Source organism: Nerophis ophidion, linkage group LG27 (assembly GCF_033978795.1).
Source record: "Nerophis ophidion isolate RoL-2023_Sa linkage group LG27, RoL_Noph_v1.0, whole genome shotgun sequence".
NCBI classification, from domain to species: domain Eukaryota; kingdom Metazoa; phylum Chordata; class Actinopteri; order Syngnathiformes; family Syngnathidae; genus Nerophis; species Nerophis ophidion.
In genome coordinates this window covers 25,956,694-25,978,380 of record NC_084637.1, presented here as the reverse complement: position 1 = coordinate 25,978,380, position 21,687 = coordinate 25,956,694, and the positions used below count along the sequence as shown (strand labels likewise).

At 41.8% G+C, this 21,687-nt stretch overlaps 1 protein-coding gene across 13 annotated transcripts in view; it reads left to right on the top strand.

Annotated features, from left to right (window-relative positions):
• LOC133544520 (R3H domain-containing protein 1-like) overlaps window positions 1-21,687 on the top strand; it is a 155,183-nt gene that overhangs the window by 12,973 nt on the left and 120,523 nt on the right. For 3 of the 13 annotated variants that reach the window (XR_009804663.1, XM_061889931.1, XM_061889937.1), the window contains exon 1: window positions 20,788-20,961. The exons of 2 other annotated variants lie outside the window; for them this stretch is intronic. The gene's annotated coding sequence lies outside the window, so the exon portion shown is untranslated. Of the gene's footprint in view, window positions 1-20,783; window positions 20,962-21,687 lie in introns of those variants that run through there. 8 more of the 13 variants (XM_061889933.1, XM_061889932.1, XM_061889935.1 and 5 more) reach the window with 5 other exon arrangements.

The window sequence follows — 21,687 nt, the reverse complement described above, 5'->3', positions numbered from 1 at the left end:
ATCTAATATGAAGAACTGTTTGCTTACTATACACTTAATGGATAGGATAGGTCTTTATTGTCATTGCAACAAGTACAACAAAACTTTGTTTTCAGCACCTGTTCAAGATTAGACAAACAAACAGTGTACAGGGTTACAGAACAAGAACGCTGATGGGTCGCCAAAAGGCGGCCCGTAAAAGATGGGAAAAAGGTAAACGCTTGGGAAGGATGAGTGAAAAAATACAATCTAGACTGGGCTCCTAAGGGGGCCCAGTCTGGAGTGGGAAAAAAACTCCAAAGCAAAGCACATATACATATTACAACATACATCTCGTGATATCTAGCAACAGAGGGAAGGTACTTCAAGGTCATGGTGGTAGGCCGCAGCTCTTCAGGTGCTGACATCTTCATTCATCACCCCTACGGGATTTGCGTCGAGGGCTTTGTGTTGGGGGGCGGGGGCCTGTATGTGTGGCGTATATTTTTTTGTGGATGTGTGTGTGTAAGCCCGCAGTGTGTCTCTGTTCCGCGGCCTTGATGTATTGTTCAGTCGCTAGTCCCAAGTCAAAAACAACAACAGGTGTGTGTCCATGAGAGACAAGAAGGGAGTTTGTTGTGTCTTCGTTGCACTGTCCTTCGGGAGAGTCTCGAAGGCAGGGAAACAATCCAAGTTAGAATTTTTGATCTATGACTGGTCCTTAAACCTGCGGGGCAGACAGTCCAATGTGATCCAAATCACAATAGTGTCCACAGTTCTTCCAGCATCCTCCAATCATTTGTGGCAGCTTTGGGGTACTTTGAAGACTGGCAGCAACTTCCAATTTGTCGACAAACCAGTGCAACGCTTACTCCAATCAGCAGATGTTCCTGTTCTGTAACCCCTGTACAGAACAGGAACCCTGATGGGTCGCCAAAAGGCGGCCCGTAAAAGATGGGGAAAAAGGTAAACGCTGGGGAAGGATGCGTAAAAAAATACAATCTAGACTGAGATCCTAAGGGGGCCCAGTCTGGAGTGGGAAAAAACCTCCAAAGCACATATACATATTACAACATACAGCTCGTGATATCTAGCAACAGAGGGAACGTAGTTCAAGGTCATGGTGGTAGGCCGCAGCTCTTCAGGTGCTGACCATCCATTCACCACCCCTACGGGATTTGCGTCAAGGGTGTTGGATTGGGGGGCGGGGGGGTGTATGTGTGGCGTATATTTTTTTGTGGATGTGTGTGTCTGTTCCGCGGCCTTGATGTATTGTTCAGTCGCTATTCCAAAGTCAACAAGTGTGTGTCCATTAGAGACAAGTTAAAGAGTTCATTATAGTTTAAATTATAGTTATGTAATAGCTTAATTAAATGTGCACACAATATTTATGAAATGTTCCTATTGCGGTTGTTGTGACCAAAATGATGTGGGTGCTGTGATCTCTGTGGCGGCAAACATTGCATATTTTTAATTGTTTTAATCTTTTGTTAATGCGCACATGTAAAAACTGCAATTTCAATGTTGATGTGAATTATTACAATTCATACCGATCGACCATGAGTGATACAGATCACATGTAATAACAGTACATTTTTCAGTTTATTCATTGAGTGCTATTGATTGTTTAACAATAGCAGCACAATATTTCTTTGAATTAAACAAAGTCAGTGGTAAATAAAATTTAAAAAAATATCTATTATGCATGGAAATCCTTTTCGCCCTCAAAGTCTTCCTGTGTGATGAATTATTCCCTGACTTTGTAAATATTAACAAAAAACATCCATCCATCCATTTTCGACCGCTTATTCACTTTGGGGTCGCGGGGGGCACTGGTGCCTATCTCAGCTACAATCGGGCGGAAGGCGGTGTACACCCTGGACAAGTCACCACCTCATCGCAGATTAACAAAAAAACTAATTATCTTAATTAAAGCGAAAAATATCGACCAACTCACTCTCGTATCCTTTATCCACTTATATTTACCTGTTGTCGACACCACAAGTTTGTGGATCGATCCGCTTTTCTTACTTGCTGTACACTTTTGGCTTTGACAATGTTGACACATCAACAATAATCAGCTTTTATGTGATCCTTTCTTAATAATCTACTTATCAATTTCCTGTTAACTGCTTACTTTTGCTGTAATGTGCTTTAATTTCTTATACTATAATAAAACAGGTATTTTTGGTGTTGGTGTTGTTTCCAACATGCCTGCTCCAGCTTTCTCTTTGTGTGTAACATGTTTAGCACCATTGTTTATTTGCTGCAATGGAAGTGATTATTTTTAACTTAACACTTAGCTTCTTCAATGTCAATCAATCAATCAATCAATGTTTATTGATATAGCCCTAAATCACAAGTGTCTCAAAGGTCTGCTCAAGCCACAACGACATCCGCGGTACAGAGCCCACTTAAGGCCAAGGAAAACCTCACCCCAGTGGGACGTTGATGTGAATGACTATGAGAAACCTTGGAGAGGACCGCATATTATCCTCTAGGGCAGGGGTGTCAAACTCAAATACAGAGTGGGCCAAAATTTTAAAGTGAAAAAAGCCGAGGGTCAAGGTTGAACAAATTAACCTTTTAATAGGGACCCAAACAAGTTTTGCATTGAATATTGAACAAGCGAGACTTATATGACTTTATAGTGACATGCAAAATCGAGTCTCAAATAATACTAATAATTTAAAAATAGCAATGGCATATCAAATCAAATTTAAATAGAAATTGAATGCCTCTTTTCTATTTGCAGCCTTCTCAGGTAAATATCAAAATAAACTTTTCCCACAGGCTAATAATACATTTGTATATTGTAGCGTCCAGGAAGAGGTAGTGCTGCAAGGGGTTCTGTGTATTTGTTCTGTTGTGTTTATGTTGTGGTACAGTGCGGATGTTCTCCCGAAATTTGCTTGTCATTCTCGTTTAGTGTTGGTTGACAGTGTGGCACATATTTGTAACAGTCTTAAAGTTGTTTATACGGCCACCCTCAGTGTGACCTGTATGGCTGTTGACCAAGCTTGCATTGCATTAGCTTGTGTGTGTGTGTGTGTAAAAGCCACATATATCATGTGACTGGGCTGGCACGCTGTTTCTACGTAGGAAAAGCGGACGTGACGAAAGGTTTTAGAGGACACTTGAGGCAGTGCCTCTAAGGCACGCCCCCAATATTGTAGTCCAGGTGGGAATCGGGAGAAATTTGGGAGAATGGTTGCCCCCTGGTGATTTTCAAGAGGGGCCCTGAAATTTGGGAGTCTCCTTGGAAAATCGGGGGTGAGGGTTAGCAAGTATGAGTATTAGCGGTGAATGCGGTGTTACAGCAAGACTGCCGCTGTATAATACCGGCGGGCCAGCTCTAATGTTAATTTGATATTGCCTCAAGGGCCAAATTTGGCCCGCGGGCCAGAGTTTGACACCCATGCTCTAGGCCAAGGGTCACCAACGGGGTGGCCGCGGACACCAGGTAGCCCGTAAGGACCAGATGAGTCGCCCGCTGGCCTGTTCTAAAAATAGCTCAAATAGCAGCACTTACCAGTGATCTGCCTTTATTTTTGAAATTGTATTTATTTACTAGCAAGCTGGTCTCACTTTGCTCGACATCTTTAATTCTGAGAGAGACAAAACTCAAACAGAATTTGAAAATCCAAGAAAATGTTTTAAAGACTTGGTCTTCATTTGTTTAAATAAATTCATTCATTTTTTTACTTTGCTTCTTAAAACTTTCAGAAAGACAATTTTAGAGAAAAAATATAACCTTAAAAATGGTTTTAGGATTTTTAAACACATATACCTTTTTACCTTTTAAATTCTTACCTCTTCTTTCCTGACAATTTAAATCAATGTTCAAGTAAATTTTTTTTTTATTGTAAAGAATAATAAATACATTTTAATTTAATTCTTCATTTTAGCTTCTGTTTTTTCGACGAAGAATATTTGTGAAATATTTCTTCAAAGTTATTATGATTAAAATTAAAAAAAAAAATTCTGGCAAATCAAGAAAATCTGTAGAATCAAATTTAAATCTTATTTCAAAGTCTTTTGAATTTCTTTTAAAATTTTTGTTCTGGAAAATCTAGAAGAAATAATGATTTGTCTTTGTTAGAAATATAACTTGGTCCAATTTGTTATATATTCTAACAAAGTGCAGATTGGATTTGAACCTATTTAAAACATGTCATCAAAAATATATTTTTATTGTGAGAAATCATAAAGATGATCAGTGTTTCCACAAAGATAAATATCATTATCAATAATAACATAGAGTTAAAGGTAAATTGAGCAAATTCTATGCAATCTCTGGCAATTTATTTAAGTGTGTATCAAACTGGTAGCCCTTCGCATTAATCAGTACCCAAGAAGGAGCTCTTGGTTTCAAAAAGGTTGGTGACCCCTGCTCTAGGGGAGACCGAAAGCAATGGACGTCGAGTGGGTCTAACATAATATTGTGAAAGTCCAGTCCATAGTGGATCTAACATGATAGTGAGAGTTGCTAGTCAACTGGGGGAATAAATACAATATCAGCCAAAATTGACCGTTACTGATTGGTGGCACATCCCTGTTTTCATAGTGTTTTTAATGACAACGGCAAAACGAGCCTAGCGTATTTGTTTGATGTGACATCACGCGGGTTCGCTTTCTGTTGCAGACACCTTTCGTGCCATAGTCGTCAGAGTATAGATCGATCACTCTGGTTTAAGAGAGCACAGGCCGCAGGTTGAAGGTGCACGATTGAATAGCATTTAAGAAATATTGAGGGAACCGGTTTGACTCGGGAATCATGTTGAATCAAGAACCAGTTCTACAAAACCAAACCAGTGAATTTGGCACATTGTGTAATTCGTAAATAAAAACCGAATATATTGATTTGCTAATCCTTTTCAGCTTCATATTCAATTGATTAGACTGCAAAGACAATATATTTAATGTTCGAACTGAGAAACTGTTTTTTTTTGCAAATAATTATTAACTTAGAATGTAATGGCAGCAATAGATTGCCAAAAAGTTGGTACATGGGCATTTTTACCACTGTGTTACATGGCCTTTCCTTTTAACAACACTCTGTAAACGTTTGGGAACTGAGAAGACACATTTTTGAAGCTTTTCATGTGGAATTCTTTCCCATTCTTGCTTTATGTACAGTTTAAGTTGTTCAACGGTCCGGGGTCTCCGTTGTGGTATTTTAGGCTTTGGGAGACAGATCTGGACTACAGGCAGGCCCGTCTAGTCATACTTGCCAACCTTGAGACCTCCAAATTCAGGAGATTTAGGTTGGGATGTGGGGGGCAGACAGGGTTCGGTGGTAGCGGGGAGGGGGGGAATGTATATGGTAGCGTCCCGGAGGGGTTATGGCTGCACGGGATTCTGGGTATTTGTTCTGTTGTGTTACGGTGCGGATGTTGTCCCGAAATGTGTTTGTCATTGTTGTTCGGTGTGGGTTCACAGTGTATCGCATATTTGTAACAGTGTTAAAGTTGTTTACATGGCCACCCTCAGTGGGACCTGTATGACTGTTGATCAACTATGCATTGCATTCAGTTGTGTGTGTGTGTACAAGCCGCACATTATACGCGGCTGTGCTGGCACGCCGTTTGTATGGAGGAAAAACGGACGTGACGACATATTGTAGGGCAGAGGTCGGCAACCAACGGCTCCGGAGCCGCATGCGGCTCAGCTGCATACTTGCCGACACCCCCGATTTTTCCAGGAGGCTTCCAGATTTCAGTGCCTCTCCCAGGATAAGCTTTCTCCGATTTTCACCCTGACAACAGTATAGAGGGCGTGCCGTGAAAGCAACGCCTTTAACGTCCTCTTAAACATGTCGCCGTGCCCGCTTTAACATCGTTCTATCTGCGTGCCGACCTCTCAACCATGTCATCGCGCCCGCTTTTACCCAGTGCTACCTGCGTGCCAGCTGGTCACATGTAGTATGTGATTTGGTCTTTGTTAATACACTGCAAGGCATACTTGTTCAACACCCATACAGGTCACACTGAGGGTTGTGATATAAACTACTTTAACACTCTTATTAATATGCACTACACTGTGAACCCACACCAAACAAAAATGACAAACACATTTCGGGAGGACATCCTAACCCTAACACAACAGAACAAATACCCAGAATCCTAAACCTAACCCTGAATGGGCTGGCAAGCTGATTGCACAGGTTATAGAGGGCGCTATTAGTAGTGCCACCATAGCACGCTTTTATTATTATTGTCTGGGAGAGAATAAGCTGATATTCAAGAGAATAGTCACTCTGAAATTCGGTAGTCTCCCGGAAGGATTGGGAGGGTCGTCAAGCGTGATGCATTCATACAAAACTCGAGGGCCGCACTAACATTAAATTTTCATATTAATTTGCAGGCCGCGTGTCTGAGACCCCTGGTTTATACATAGCACAAAGCAAAAAAAAAAAATAAAAAAACTCTGTATGCAGTGTTGTTTCATTATAAATTTCAAAAGAGTTTAGTGGCTCCCATTGTTTTCTTTTTTTTGTGAAACGGGTCAAAATGGCTCTTTGAGTGCCGACCCCTGTTGTAGGGGATGCTATAGGCACGCCCCCGATATTGTTGTCCAGGTGGAAATCGGGAAAATGGTTGCCCCGGGGGATTTTCGGGAGGGGCACTGAAATTCGGGAGTCTCCCGGGAAAATCGTGAGAGTATGCAGTCTAGTACCCGTGCTCTTTTACTATTAAGCCACACTGTTGTAACACGTGGCTTGGCTTCGTCTTCCTGAAATAAGCAGGGGCGTCGATGATGACGTTGCTTGAATGACAACATATGTTGCTCCAAAACTTGTATGTACATTTCAGCATTAATGGTGCCTTCACGGATGTGTAAGTTTCCCATGCACTAATACACCCTCATACCATCAAAGATGCTGGCTTTTGAACTTTGCGCCTATAACAATCCGGATGGTTCTTTTCCTCCTTTGGTCCGGAGGACACAACGTCTACAGTTTCCAAAACAATTTGAAATGTGGACTCGTCAGACCACAGAACACTTTTGCATCATTCCATCTTAGATGAGCTCGGGCCCAGCGAAGCCGGCGGCGTTTCTGGGTGTTGTTGATAAATGTCTTTGGCTTTGCATAGTGGAGTTTTAACTTGGACTTACAGATGTAGCGACTAACTGTAGTTGCTGACAGTGGTTTTCTAATAAGTAAACAAACCTAAAAATGAAATAGACTCAATCTCTGTCAGGAAAAATTACGCTTGATTAAATATTAAAAATCTTGAATTGCAATTTTTTTTTTTCATGCAGTTGGAAAAACGGTCTGTTTTGTTTTTTTTTGTTTTTTTGGGGGGGGGGGGGAGCTGTGTTGCTGTCACTTTTCAGAAAGTGGGGCATACTTGTTTGTTCTTCCGTGTTGATGCGATCTTGTTGCTCACTTGTTAAAAGCAGAAGTATTCTCAATCCTTTTTTTCCTCCAAATTTTTGTTACCACCTGGTACTTCTTACGAACCGAGTCACGCTCTATTGCGGGGTTCAGCAAACTGTGGCCCTCGAGCCGCATGCAGCTCTTTAGTGCCACCCTATTGGCTCCGTGGAGCATTTTTAGAATGAAAATGGGTAAAAATTGTTTTGTTTCAGTATGTTTTTTGAGGAAAACATAGCACAAACCTTCCCTATGATTAGAAAGCCTACTGATTAATATGTTGGTGTATGCTTCACTGATGAGAGTATTTGGTGAACATCGTTTGGGACCTACTAATTTTGGCGGTTCTTGAACTCACCATAATGTGGACTGTGATGCGACAGTTTGTTTACATGTAAAATCTTCCACTCCTTTGTCTCATTCCGTCCACCAAATGTTTTGTACTGTGCGCGAATGCACAAAGGTGCGTTTTGTGAATGTTATTGACTTGTTGGAGGAGTATTTGGTGAACGTCGTTTGGGACCTACTAATTTTGTCAGTTCTTGAACTCACCATAGTGTGGACTGTGATGCGACAGTTTGTTTACATGTAAAATCTTCCACTCCTTTGTCTCATTTTGTCCACCAAATGTTTATATTGTGCGAGAATGCACAAAAGTGCGCTTTGGGAATGTTATTGACTTGTTGGAGTATTTGGTGAACATCGTTTGGGACCTACTAATTTCGGCGGTTCTTGAATTCACCATAGTGTGGACTGAGATGCAACAGTTTGTTTACATGTAAAATCTTCCACTCCTTTGTCTCATTCCGTCCACCAAATGTTTTGTACTGTGCGCGAATGCACAGAGGTGCGATTTGTGAATGTTATTGACTTGTTGGAGGAGTATTTGGTGAACGTCGTTTGGGACCTACTAATTTTGTCAGTTCTTGAACTCACCATAGTGTGGACTGTGATGCAACAGTTTGTTTACATGTAAAATCTTCCACTCCTTTGTCTCATTTTGTCCACTAAATGTTTTATACTGCGCGTGAATGCACAAAGGTGCGCTTTGTGAATGTTATTGACTTGTTGGAGTATTTGGTGAGTATCGTTTGGGACCTACTAATTTCGGCGGTTCTTAAACTCACCACAGTGTGGACTGTGATGCAGCAGTTTTTTTTAAACTTATAAAATCTTCCACTCTTTTGTCTCGTTTTGTCCACCAAATATTTTAGACTGTGCACGAATGCACAGAGGTGCGATTTGTGAATGTTATTGACTTGTTGGAGGAGTATTTGGTGAACGTCGTTTGGGACCTACTAATTCCAACGGTTCTTGAACTCACCATAGAGTGGACTGTGATGCAACAGTTTGTTTACATGTAAAATCGTCCACTCCTTTGTCTCATTTTGTCCACTAAATGTTTTATACTGTGCGCGAATGCACAAAGGTGAGCTTTGTGAATGTTATTGACTTGTTGGAGTATTTGGTGAATATCGTTTGGGACCTACTAATTTCGGCGGTTCTTAAACTCACCACAGTGTGGACTGTGATGCAGCAGTTTTTTTTAAACTTATAAAATCTTCCACTCTTTTGTCTCGTTTTGTCCACCAAATATTTTAGACTGTGCACGAATGCACAGAGGTGCGATTTGTGAATGTTATTGACTTGTTGGAGGAGTATTTGGTGAACGTCGTTTGGGACCTACTAATTCCAACGGTTCTTGAACTCACCATAGTGTGGACTGTGATGCAACAGTTTGTTTACATGTAAAATCTTCCACTCCTTTGTCTCATTTTGTCCACGAAATGTTTTATACTGTGCGCGAATGCACAAAGGTGAGCTTTGTGAATGTTATTGACTTGTTTTGGTGCTAATCAGGCATATTTTGGTCAGTGCATGACTGCAGGTAAATCAATGCTAACATGCTATTTAGGCTAGCTGTATGTACATATTTTATCATTATGCCTCATTTTTAGGTATATTTGAGCTCATTTAATGTCCTTTCCTTGTATCCTCTTTGTATATAATTTAGTTTTGCATGTCTCATGACACATTATCTGTATGTAATATTGGCTGCATGTCATGTTGTTGTGTGCCATGTTGCCAAGGTACGGAAAACAGTCGAAAAAACGGAAAATAACAGAGCTGATTTGACTTGGTGTGTGTAATGTGTTTGAGAAAATGGCGGATTGCTCCCTGTCGTGATGTCACGGGTGAAAGGTCATTGCTCCGACAGGCGAACTATTGAAAGGCGTTTAAATCGCCAAATTCACCCTTTTAGAGTTCGGAAATCGGTTAAAAAAACATATGGTCCTTTTTCTGCAACATCAAGTTTATATATTGACGCTTACATAGGTCTGGTGATAATGTTCCCCTTTAAAGTGCCGTCATGTTTTGTCATGTCGGTGTTCTTCACTCGGAATCTAAAAAACTTAATTTTACTGTTAATACCATACCTCTGTTAGAACTGTAGTGTTTATAATGTTACTTAGCACTTTTAAGAAGGTCCTGACATGATTGTCAGTTAAATAATTTACCTCTGCCTACATGTTAAATACTGAAGTTCAACTTTGTCAATACTTTATTCAGGTATTTTATTTATTGATATTTGGGCTGGGTGATGTGGCCTTTTTTTAATACCTCTATTTGTAGGCCATATCACGATACACGATATATCTCGATATTTTGCCTTGAGTTAACACTTGATGCACATAATCACAGCAGTATAATGATTCTATGTGTCTACATTAAATATTTTTGTTCATACTGCATTAATACATGCTCATTTTAAACTGTCATGCAGAGAAGGAAATCACAACTAAGTCAGTTGACCAAAACTGTATTTATTAAACAGTTATTAAGCAGTGGCACAAACATTCATGTCATTTCAAAACAGAATGTGCAAGATTGTCAGAGACATTTTAAAACAAGCTATTAGTGCACTTTTGTGCATGATGTCACTAAGCTGACTTATCAAAACAACACTAAATTAAAGTGCACTTTTTGTACAGAACGCCACTGCAATAGTTTAAAACAAATAAAGTGCACTTTTGTGCATGATGTCACACAAGATATTTCAATAACTGTCAAATAAAAATGAGCTGCATAATAGGAAATCAAATTGCTATGTGGTAGGTTACCGTGGACGTTATCTCCTTATGTTGTTGACTATTTTTTTCATACGGTGTTGATGTGGAATTGGTTGCCTCGGCATTTTGTTAGTGTGGCACCGAATGGAGATGTTGATATGCGGAGTAAGCACTTTTAATTCTCTAGCAGGTGACTTTTCAAATGATGCTACATATTAGCAGTAATGCTACTTTTTATAGCAACGCTTTTGCCCCACACTTGACGATTTACGGTTGTCAGTTCGACATATTCCCACTTGAAGCCAAATCACCGCCAGACGATGGACCCCCTGCTGTTTTTCATGGGAGTTAATTTTTCCTTCATTCGTTACCAGATTCGCACCTTCTCTCTCTCTCTCTCTCTCTCTCTCTCTCTCTCTCTCTCTCTCTCGTATTACCACTCGCACCACAGCTAATGTTACACATGCTGCTACCTCTCTGCTCCGCGAGGGCGTATACGTTTTTAAGAAAGTGCGCTTGCTGTCTGTGAGGAGAGACAACAAAGAGTGGGAGGAGCCTGTAGTGTAATTCCAGCAGCCGAAAGCAACTGTGTGAGAACGTATACTCGAAAATCACAATAGTTTTTTTGTATAAAGTATATTTGATTTAATTTATTATTTAACATCTAGAATTATAAGTTTTCAATCCCACTAAAATGTTAAAATACACGAGAAATATATATAAAATATATAAAAAATATATAAAGTATATTGCATTTGAAAGGATGTACACTAGGGGTGTAACGATACGTGTATTTGTATCGAACCGTTTCAGAACGTGGGTTCGGTGCGGAGGTGTACCGAACGAGTTTCCACATGAACATATGAAGTAGCCGCCTAAGCTATAGTCTTAACAAGCTGCTCCGCTCCGTTCTGCCTCTGTCTCCTACACAGCACCCAGCATTGTCCCACCAGCACAACCATCTGATTGGTTACATATATAGCGGTAACAGCCAATCAGCAGTGCTTATTCAGAGCGGTATCAACCAATCAGAAGTGCGTATTCAGAGCGCATGTAGTCAGCGCTTCGCCTTCGAGCAAATAGGTGTTTCGCAGGTGAGCAGTGGACTCTCCCCAGATTATAATAAACACCTCCCAGTCAACGTTCTAGATGACGTTCTAGAAACAAACTGCAGCTCAGCTCGCTCGCGGTGCTGGCTAATTAACTTTTAGCATAACGTTAGCTCATTTTGTGTGTGCGTGCGTGTATGCTAGTGATATAATAATGTAAGTGCATCATTAAGCCTACATGAACTCCATGGTGTTCAGGGATGAATAGTCTCTCCTATAGCTATTCTACTATTTGTTCAGCTATAGTTACATGAATCATTAGTAATGTAGCAGCCTAGTTTGAATGGCAGGGTCCCTGCTATCACATGTTGATAAAAATATAACATTTACATAATACAAATCAACTACAGGCTTCCCGAATGCTGTAATAAATTAAGCATGATGAGTTGACTTGAAACTGTTCAATGTTGCACTTTTTATATGTGGAAGAAAAGTTTTGTCATTTTATTTAATCTGAGCAACAAGTTGAGGCAGTTTAATGTTGATTAACGTGGGCAGAATTGTTATAGTGTTCGCACTGTTAAAAGGAAATATAGCCATTGTTTACAAATTTGGTAAATAAATAACCAAAAAATTAATTTTTTGTTTTCTTACTGTACCGAAAATGAACCGAACCGTGACCTCTAAACCGAGGTACATACCGAACCAAAATTGTTGTGTATCATTACACCCCTGATATACATGCATTGATATCATGTCTTGTCATTACAGCAATGGTTAATTTGGTCTCATAAAAATAATGGCAATACTATTGTTTATCGGTAATGATTTGCAGATCAATATATCGTCAAGGCCCAGGCCTACCGTTCATTTATTTTTACCTTTGAATAATCACGCTGCAGTGCAGAAGGCGATGTGTGAACAAGAGTGAACCCTCTAGTACGGCAATAGCAATTTATCAATAATGGCGAAGTTATTGAGGTCATTTTCATTCAATTAATTGATTTATTGACTATCAGCTTATGCCATTTGGAAGGGATGATATGGTCCAATATTGGTGCTGAAGAGGTGTCACAGCTGTCAACAGATGTGGATCCATGACTAAATAATTCAGCTCCTTCCAGGGGGAAATCTCCCTTTCCTGTATTATCTGGTACAGGCTATTAAATAATGCAGCTACCAATCCATAAAGTGTTTGTTTAATCGGCGACCTTTTCATAAGAAAAAGGAGGCACAATAATAAATTTGCCAGAGACGAGCGGCGCCGTGGAAGGATCGCATCGGCTGTCGCAGCCCGATGCTAGTTGCTAAGTGACAGCAGGAACTTTCCGCCCACAGCGTTTGCTGTTAAAAGTCTCGGTGATGGCGAACAAAAAACAATCTCATAATAGCCGTCTAGGCTTTAGGCTGCAGATCTTGGCGACATTGCGATTGATTGATTGATTGATTTATTTTTATTTCAAATATGCAAAAAAAAAATCAAGAGCAAGCATGCTCCAATACAGTGCTATAGCCTTAATAGCCATTATAACAAAATGAAAACAATGGAGAATTTAAAAAAACAACAACAAATGAGCATTGGACTTTTATTTTGTATTTTTTTCTTACATATTTAAAAAGGAGTGAGAAGAAGTATACACTTATTTAATCCCACCCCTTTTCTTTAAATCATAAATTATTCTGAGCTAGAACTACCTGCTCACTCGATGTACAAACTTAATGAACTTGTATATACATAAATGATAAATATATACATATATATGCACACCACACACATACATACCCACACCATTACCACAAGTGCTCATGGAAATGGTATCATGCCAAAACAGCAGTACCAGTGTCTCAATGGGCAGCCCCAAACTCTTTTGTAACATAAGAAATCCAATATCATCTCTGTACCTCTGGAATACCATGTACCTATACTTCTTTTTAAACTGGTTTATATTTGGACATTGGTTTAAAGGGGAACATTATCACAATTTCAAAATGGTTAAAAACAATAAAAATCAGTTCCCGGTGGCTTGTTTTATTTTTCGAAGTTTTTTTCAAAGTTTTAGACCTCCCGGAATATCCCTAAAAAAAGCTTTAAAGTTCTTGATTTTCCCTATTTGCGATGCGACTGTCCATTTCCCTGTGACGTCATACAGGGCTGCCAATTCAAACAACATGGCGGTTACCACAGCAAGATATAGCGACATTAGCTCGGATTCAGACTCTGCTTTCAGCGGCTTAAGCGATTCAACAGATTACGCATGCATTTAAACAGATGGTCGGAGTATGGAGGCAGATAGCGAAAACGAAATTGAAGAAGAAATTGAAGCTATTGAGCGACTAGCTATTGACGCTATTCGGCCATAAAATGGGTGTACCTAATGAAGTAGCCCATAGCATGGCTGCCTTATTAGCATCGCCGGTAAAATGTGCGGACCAAACGATCAGGACTTTCGCATCTTGTGACTCTGGAGCAACTTAAATCCGTTGATTGGTAAGTGTTTGTTTCGCATTTAATGTGGGTATCTAGTTTCAAATGTACATACAGCTAGCATGTTAGCATCGATTAGCATAGCATGTTAGCATCGATTAGCTGGCAGTCATGCTGCGACCAAATATGTCTGATTAGCACATAAGTCAACATCAACAAAACTCACCTTTGTGATTTCGTTGACTTAATTGTTGCAAATGCATCTGCAGGTTATCCATACATCTCTGCCTTAGCATTGCCGGTAAAATGTGCAGACACTCTGGCAAAATCAATGGGGGTCTGGCGGCAGATTTCTTGCCGGTGGTGCAACTTGATTCCCTCCTTGTTAGTGCTGTTACACCCTCCGACAACACACCGACGAGGCATGGTGTCTCCAAGGTTCCAAAAAATAGTCGAAAAAACGGAAAATAACAGAGCTGAGACCCGGTGTTTGTAATGTGAAAATGAAAATGGCGGGTGTACTACCTCGGTGACGTCACATTCTGACGTCATTGCTAAAAGACCGATAAACAGAAAGGCGTTTAATTTGCCAAAATTCACCCATTTAGAGTTCGGAAATCGGTTAAAAAAATACATGGTCTTTTTTTCTGCAACATCAAGGTATATATTGACGCTTGCATAGCTTTGGTGATAATGGTCCCCTTTAACTCCACATTCAAACCATTCCATAGTTTCACTCCACAGATTGAAATGCAAAAACTCTTGATGGTCGTTCTACAACTAAGCATTTTGAAATTAAAATTCCCCCTTAAATTGTAATCCCCCTCTCTTGTGCTGAACAATTTTTGAACGCTTCCTGGGAGTTTATTTATTTCAGCTTTATTTTGGCGATGAAAGCGCTTTGTGTGAATGCTGGTACCCTCTCACCTCCACGTCCCATCATCTTGCGTAGACAAAAGAGGCGCGATATTGGGTATTTTAATCCAACTTTTTTTATTGACTTTTTCACATATACAGAAAAAAAAGTGCAAGTCGAAACAGTACAATTTTAAAGTCAGTGAATTCTTCACACGCTTACCCCTAGAACCACCACACTCAGGTCGAACCAACCAGGGACACATGGCACAAACAACAAGTAAGACGACAAAGACACACACATTCACACATACACCCGTACAAAACCAAAGACAGAAAGAGACTAAAAGGAGAGAGAAAGGGAGAAAAAAATACATAATAATAATAATACTAAATAAAAGGGAGATTATTCCTCATCTGCGTCTGGACATAAGTCAAGAGAGTTTACATACAGTAAGACGGGACTCCATGGACTTTCAAACACTTGAGCAGAGCCATTTAGTGAAAACCTAAGTTTTTCCAAATTTAAATTGTAAAGAACCTCTTTAATCCAACGACCGTGTGATGGGGGGTGAGCCAGCTTCCAATTGAACAAGATCAGTCGCCTGGCCAGCAAGGTCGTAAAAGCCACAGCGCGTTTTAGTGGTACAGGGCATATGCGGAAAATGGCTGATAAAAGGTTGAAGGGAAAGTCTTGACCGTATGCCTTTCCGATAGTGTCAAAAATGTCCTCCCAAAAGGAACAAAATTTAGAGCAGGACCAGAACATATGGACATGATCAGCCAGAAATTGTTTGCATCTATTACAGGTATTGCTAACAGTGGGGTAGATTTTGGATAGTTTTGAATTAGTGTAGTGAATTTTATGGATTGCTTTGCATTGGACGAGACCATGACGGGCACACATCGATGAGGAGTGGACCAGTTTCAGGGCAGAGTTCCGGAGTTTATCAGATATGTTGGTGTTATCGCTTTCCCACAAGGCTCTTATCACTGATAAAGAGTTTGGAGCAACTGAGCTTAAAGGGGAACATTATCACAATTTCAAAAGGGTTAAAAACAATAAAAATCAGTTCCCAGTGGCTTGTTTTATTTTTCGAAGTTTTTTTCAAAATTTTACACCTTCCGTAATATCCCTACAAAAAGCTTTAAAGTTCTTGATTTTCGCTATTTGCAATGCGACTGTCCATTTCCCTGTGACGTCATACAGGGCTGCCAATACAAACAACATGGCGGTTACCACAGCAAGATATAGCGACATTAGCTCGGATTCAGACTCGGATTTGAGCGGTTTAAGCGATTCAACAGATTACGCATGTATTGAAACAGATGGTCGGAGTATGGAGGCAGATAGCAAAACGAAATTGAAGAAGAAATTGAAGCTATTGAGCGACTAGCCATTGACGGTATTCAGGGGTGTACCTAATGAAGTGGCCCATAGCATGGCTGCCTTATTAGCATCGCCGGTAAAATGTGCGGACCAAACGATCAGGACTTTCGCATCTTGTGACACTGGAGCAACTTAAATCCGTCGATTGGTAAGTGTTTGTTTCGCATTAAATGTGGGTATCTAATTTCAAATGTACATACAGCTAGCGTAAATAGCATGTTAGCATCGATTAGCATAGAGTGTTAGCATCGATTAGCTGGCAGTCATGCCGTGACCAAATATGTCTGATTAGCACATAAGTCAACAACATCAACAAAACTCACCTTTGTGATTTCGTTGACTTAATCGTTGCAAATGCATCTGCAGGTTATCCATACATCTCTGTGCCATGTCTGTCTTAGCATCGCCGGTCAAATGTGCAGACACTCTGGCAAATTCAATGGGGGTCTGGCGGCAGATTTCTTGCCAGTGGTGCAACTTAATCCATCCCTGTTAGTGTTGTTACACCCTCCGACAACACACCGACGAGGCATGATGTCTCCAAGGTTCCCAAAAATAGTCGAAAAAACGGAAAATAACAGAGCTGAGACCCGGTGTTTGCAATGTGTTGAAAATGAAAATGGCGGGTGTGTTACCTCGGTGACGTCACGTTTTGACGTCATCGCTAAAAGACCGATAAACAGAAAGGCGTTTAATTTGCCAAAATTCACCCATTTAGAGTTTGGAAATCGGTTAAAAAATACATGGTCTTTTTTCTGCAACATCAAGGTATATATTGACGCTTGCATAGGTTTGGTGATAATGTTCCCCTTTAAGCAGGTATATATCACAGAGATACATTTTTTATGATTTGGGCTCAGAGATAGCAATGTATCTATAAGAGTTTCCGGAGGACGATTTGGGAAGTGTGGGAACTGCTTCTTTACGAAGTTTCTCTCTCTAGGTCGTCCTCAGACGAGCCTTCCATCGTTGCTTCCAGTCATCCCGATTCTCCATACATTTGGCCAGTTCCTTGGTACTCTGAGCTCCTGCATCCTTCTTGAGTACGTCCACGTATGTTTGTGTGGGACGTCCTCTTGACCGATCCCCATGTGTTGGTTCCCACAGCACCAATTTGCTGGCTGGCAGCTCTTGCAAGTCTCATTCTCCTTACAGCAATCTTCTCGCTCACCCTTGCTATTCCATTGTAGAGGATTCTGTTGGTTACGTGCGCACTCTTGTCGATGTTAAGCACTGCACGCAGCATCCTGGTGTAGCAACCATCCAGAGACCTCTCCAGAGTTGGCTTCAGGGTCCAGCATTAGCTGCCATAGAGGAGAACGGACTCAACTGTCGCGTAGAAGAAGCTGAGTTTGATTTGGCGGGGGAGGTTGGAGTTCCATACATTTGTCATGCCGTTCAGGGCCCTCCATGCAAGTGCCTTCCTCACTTTAAGATCTTGCTCAGTTGAGTTGACCCATGCGCCCAGGTACTTGAAGTCCTCAACTTCTTTCAGCACAGTGCCTCCTGCTGTTACCAGAGATTAATGTTCTGGTGGAATGTTGCAGGTCATGACCTCAGTTTTCTTGGCATTTAGCCTAAGGCCAACCTTGGCACACTCTAGCTCTACCCTGTGTAGTAGTACTTGTGCTTGTTCCACGTTGTTGGAGAGCAGACTGATGTCATCTGCATAGTCAAGGTCTGTCAGGACCACTGCCGGTTGTCGACTCGACTTCCTTGGTGTCAGGTGGGAGTTTGGCAAATCGTATTTGGAAGAGAGTTCAGCGAAGGATGAGAACACTCCGTCTGTATAGATGTCTTCCACAGTGGTGATACCGTTATCGTGCCAGGTCATAAATGCGGGGTCGGTACGGGAAGGTTTAAATAACTGTTTTTTAAGTAGCGGGGTCAAATAGATGGGCCCTGAAAACCCAAATGTTTCCTTAGCTGGTTCCATATTTTCATGGAGATCGATACAATGGTGTTTGCGCCTTCAAGTTTAAATGGAAAAGGGAGTGGTGAGCATAAGCAAGAACGTAATGAAAAGTGTGGGATTGCCGTTTCAAGGGATACCCAGGCCGGGAGGGTCTGAGAGCTTCCGTCCATCCAGTATAGCAGTGGTTCTCAACCTTTTTTCAGTGATGTACCCCCCTGTGAACATTTTTTTTAATTCAAGTACCCCCTAATTAGAGCAAAGCATTTTTGGTTGAAAAAAAGAGATAAAGAAGTAAAATACAACACTATGTCATCAGTTTCTGATTTATTAAAGTGTATAACAGTGCAAAATATTGATGCATTTCTTTTCACAGTTTATGAACTTACGTTCATATTTTGTTGAAGTATTATTCAATGAATATATTTATAAAGGATTTTTGAATTGTTGCTATTTTTAGAATATTTTTAAAAAATCTCACGTACCCCTTGGCATACCTTCAAGTACCCCCAGTGATACACGTACCCCCATTTGTGAACCACTGCAGTATAGGAGTTTCTGTACATTAGCCGCCCAATAGTACTGTCTAAAATTGGGGAGTGCAAGCCCTCCCTCAGATTTGGGAGATTGTAGGACCGACTTGCGGATTCAGGCCGATCCGGGCGATATTGGGTATTTTAAAGGGGAACATTATCACAATTTCAAAAGGGTTAAAAACAATAAAAAACAGTTCCCAGGGGCTTGTTGTATTTTTGGATTTTTTTTTCAAAATTTTACCGGTCCCCGAATATCCCTAAAAAAAGCTTTAAAGTGCCTGATTTTCGCTATTTGCGATGCGACTATCCATTTCCCTGTGACGTCATACAGTGCTGCCAATGTAAACAAACAACGGCGAATACCACAGCAAGATATAGCGACGTTAGCTTGGATTCAGACTCGGATTTCAGCGACTTAAGCGATTTAATAGATTACGCATGTATTGAAACGGATGGTTGGAGTATGAAAGTATAGAAGAAGAAACTGAAGCTATTGAGCGAATAGCTATTGACGCTATTCATAGCCATAGTATGGCCGAATAGCTGCGTTAGCATCGCCGGTAAAATGTGCGGACCAAACGATCAGAACTTTCGCATCTCGTGACACCGGAGCAACTTAAACCCGTCGATTGGTAAGTGTTTTTTTCGCAATAAATGTGGGTGGAAGTAAACGTAATATAGTTGCAAATGCATCTGCGGGTTATCCATACATCTCTGTGCCATTTCTGCTTTAGCACCGCCAACACCGGTAAATTGCATGTTAGCATCGATTAGCGTAGCATGTTAGCATCGATTAGCTGGCTGTCAACATCAACAAAACTCACTTTTGTGATTTCGTTGACTTTATATTTGCAAATACATCTGCAGGTTATCCATACATCTCTGTGCCATGTCTGCTTTAGCACCGCCGGTAAATAGCATGTTAGCGTCGATTAGCGTAGCATGTTAGCATCGATTAGTTGGGAGTCACGCCACAACCAAATATGTCTGATTAGCACATGAGTCAACATCAACAAAACTCACCTTTGTGATTTCGTTGACTTAATCGTTGCAAATGCATCTGCAGGTTATCCATACATCTCTGTGTCATGTTTGTCATCGCCGGTAAAATGTGGAGACACTCTGGCACATTCAATGGGGGTCTGCCGGCAGATACTTTCGCATCTTCGGGCCAGTGGTGCAACTTGAATTCCTCCCTGTTAGTGTTGTTACACCCTCCGACAACACACCGACGAGGCATGATGTCTCCAAGGTTCCAAAAAATAGTCTAAAAAACGGAAAATAACAGCTGAGACCCGGTGTTTATAATGTGTTGAAAATGAAAATGGCGGCTGTATTACCTCGGAGACGTCACGTTCTGACGTCATCGCAAAAAGAACGATAAACAGAAAGGCGTTTATTTCGCCAAAATTCACCCATTTAGAGTTCGGAAATCGGTTAAAAAAATATATGGTCTTTTTTTCTGCACCATCAAGGTATATATTGACACTTACATAGGTCTGGTGATAATGTTCCCCTTTAATGAAATTATTAACACTGGTTAATTGTTTCCAGCAGATCCATTTTTCTATTTTGCCTGAAGTGGATTGCTGTCTTGCAGAAGGTGTCCTTTTCAGCGCGTTCAGGTTGCGAGTCAAGTAGGATTAGCCGTAGCCTCGTCGACTTGTGCGAGACGCAGGGTGCCAGCTTTATTGGGACGCCGGCCCAGCGAACAGCTCGGCCTCGCCGCAGCCAGCGCCTCCCCATCGACTCTCCACCTGGCGTTTGAGCACCTAGCACGCGGCGGCCCGCGCCGCCAATGTCCGTGGTCCTCCGCTCCCTTTCCATGCAGGTCGCCCCCCCCCCGCTCTCTCAACCGCCTCCTCATCCTCTCAGTCTCAATCCCTCCCATGTCCCCGCATGCCCTTTCCTCCTCCTCCCCGCCGCCCCCGCCTCCGTCCTAAAGCAGAGTAGCTAATGAAGAGACCCATTTAGACTCCAACTTTGGTTCATGCTGCCCTCCGTAGCGCCGGCCGACCGGCCTGACTGGCTGCTCGGGCTCTGACATCACACGGTGGCCAGCTGTTGATTTGTCGCTGTCTCCAAGGCTGGCCGGCTTGATGGGTTGTGGCAGGTAGACTCGTGCTTGCGCAGCGTCGTCCCCTCCCTCTTTGCGATAACCGTCACCCCCCTCCCCTCCCCTCTCCTCGCGCTCTCCTTTTTAGACCCCCCTCTCTTCCCACCTCGCACTCTCACTCTTCCGAGCGCGTGTGCAGGAGGCAGCAGCCAGAGGAGCGAGCTGGGAGGCGACCCCAGCCTCCTCTTCAGCAAACCGTGCCTCCTGTCCACCATGGAAACTAAAGAGCCGAGGTGCAGAGGGGATGGAGGGTAGAGCTGCCGGGCAGGTAGGTCCTGCAGCTTCCTGTCTCTTCAAATTCTCCCGTGTGTGTGTGTTTTTAAATGTCTCGCCTTTTTCTCTCGTTCGCTTTTAAAAACATTTTTCTTTTGTGCGCTACTTTTGTTTCTCTTCGCCCGTGCCTCGCTTGTCATTACAGGATAATGATGGCGAGTAAGAAGCTTGGCCGAGCCTCGTTTTTTTTCCAGGTGCAAATTGACTTTAATGACCGTGGCAGACTTTTTTTTGAGTTGCTCAGCTCTCTTGCATGTGACTTTTCCGGCGGTTTTATTGTCTATCGTCCTAATTGCCCAGATTGATATTCCCCAAGAAGCTCCCCTCTGGGACGGGGTAATGGATTACCTACACGCGCTGCTGCAAATTTAATTTATTAATGCCGGCTGCATGCGCTCGCCATCGCCATACGCGACCCGGAGGCAGAGCACGCCGCGCAATTAGTGGCTCGTTTATGCTTCTCCACTTAATCTAATCGTCCGTTTGCTGGCGGTTCCGTTTATAGGCCATGTTGCCCTGAAATTAAGGGTAGCAGCGGATGAAAGTGCGATCATTTCATTGGCGTTTTGCACTAATGGCTTCCCGGCTCCCCTGTCAATGTTTCCTGGCTTCGCAATTAGAAGAAACAGCGAGAAAATGCTAGATTAGTTACTCGGCCGAGCGAAACGCAGGAATCAATTTTCCCAGTGCAAACCTGCATCAGCCCCCTAATTAGCCGTTC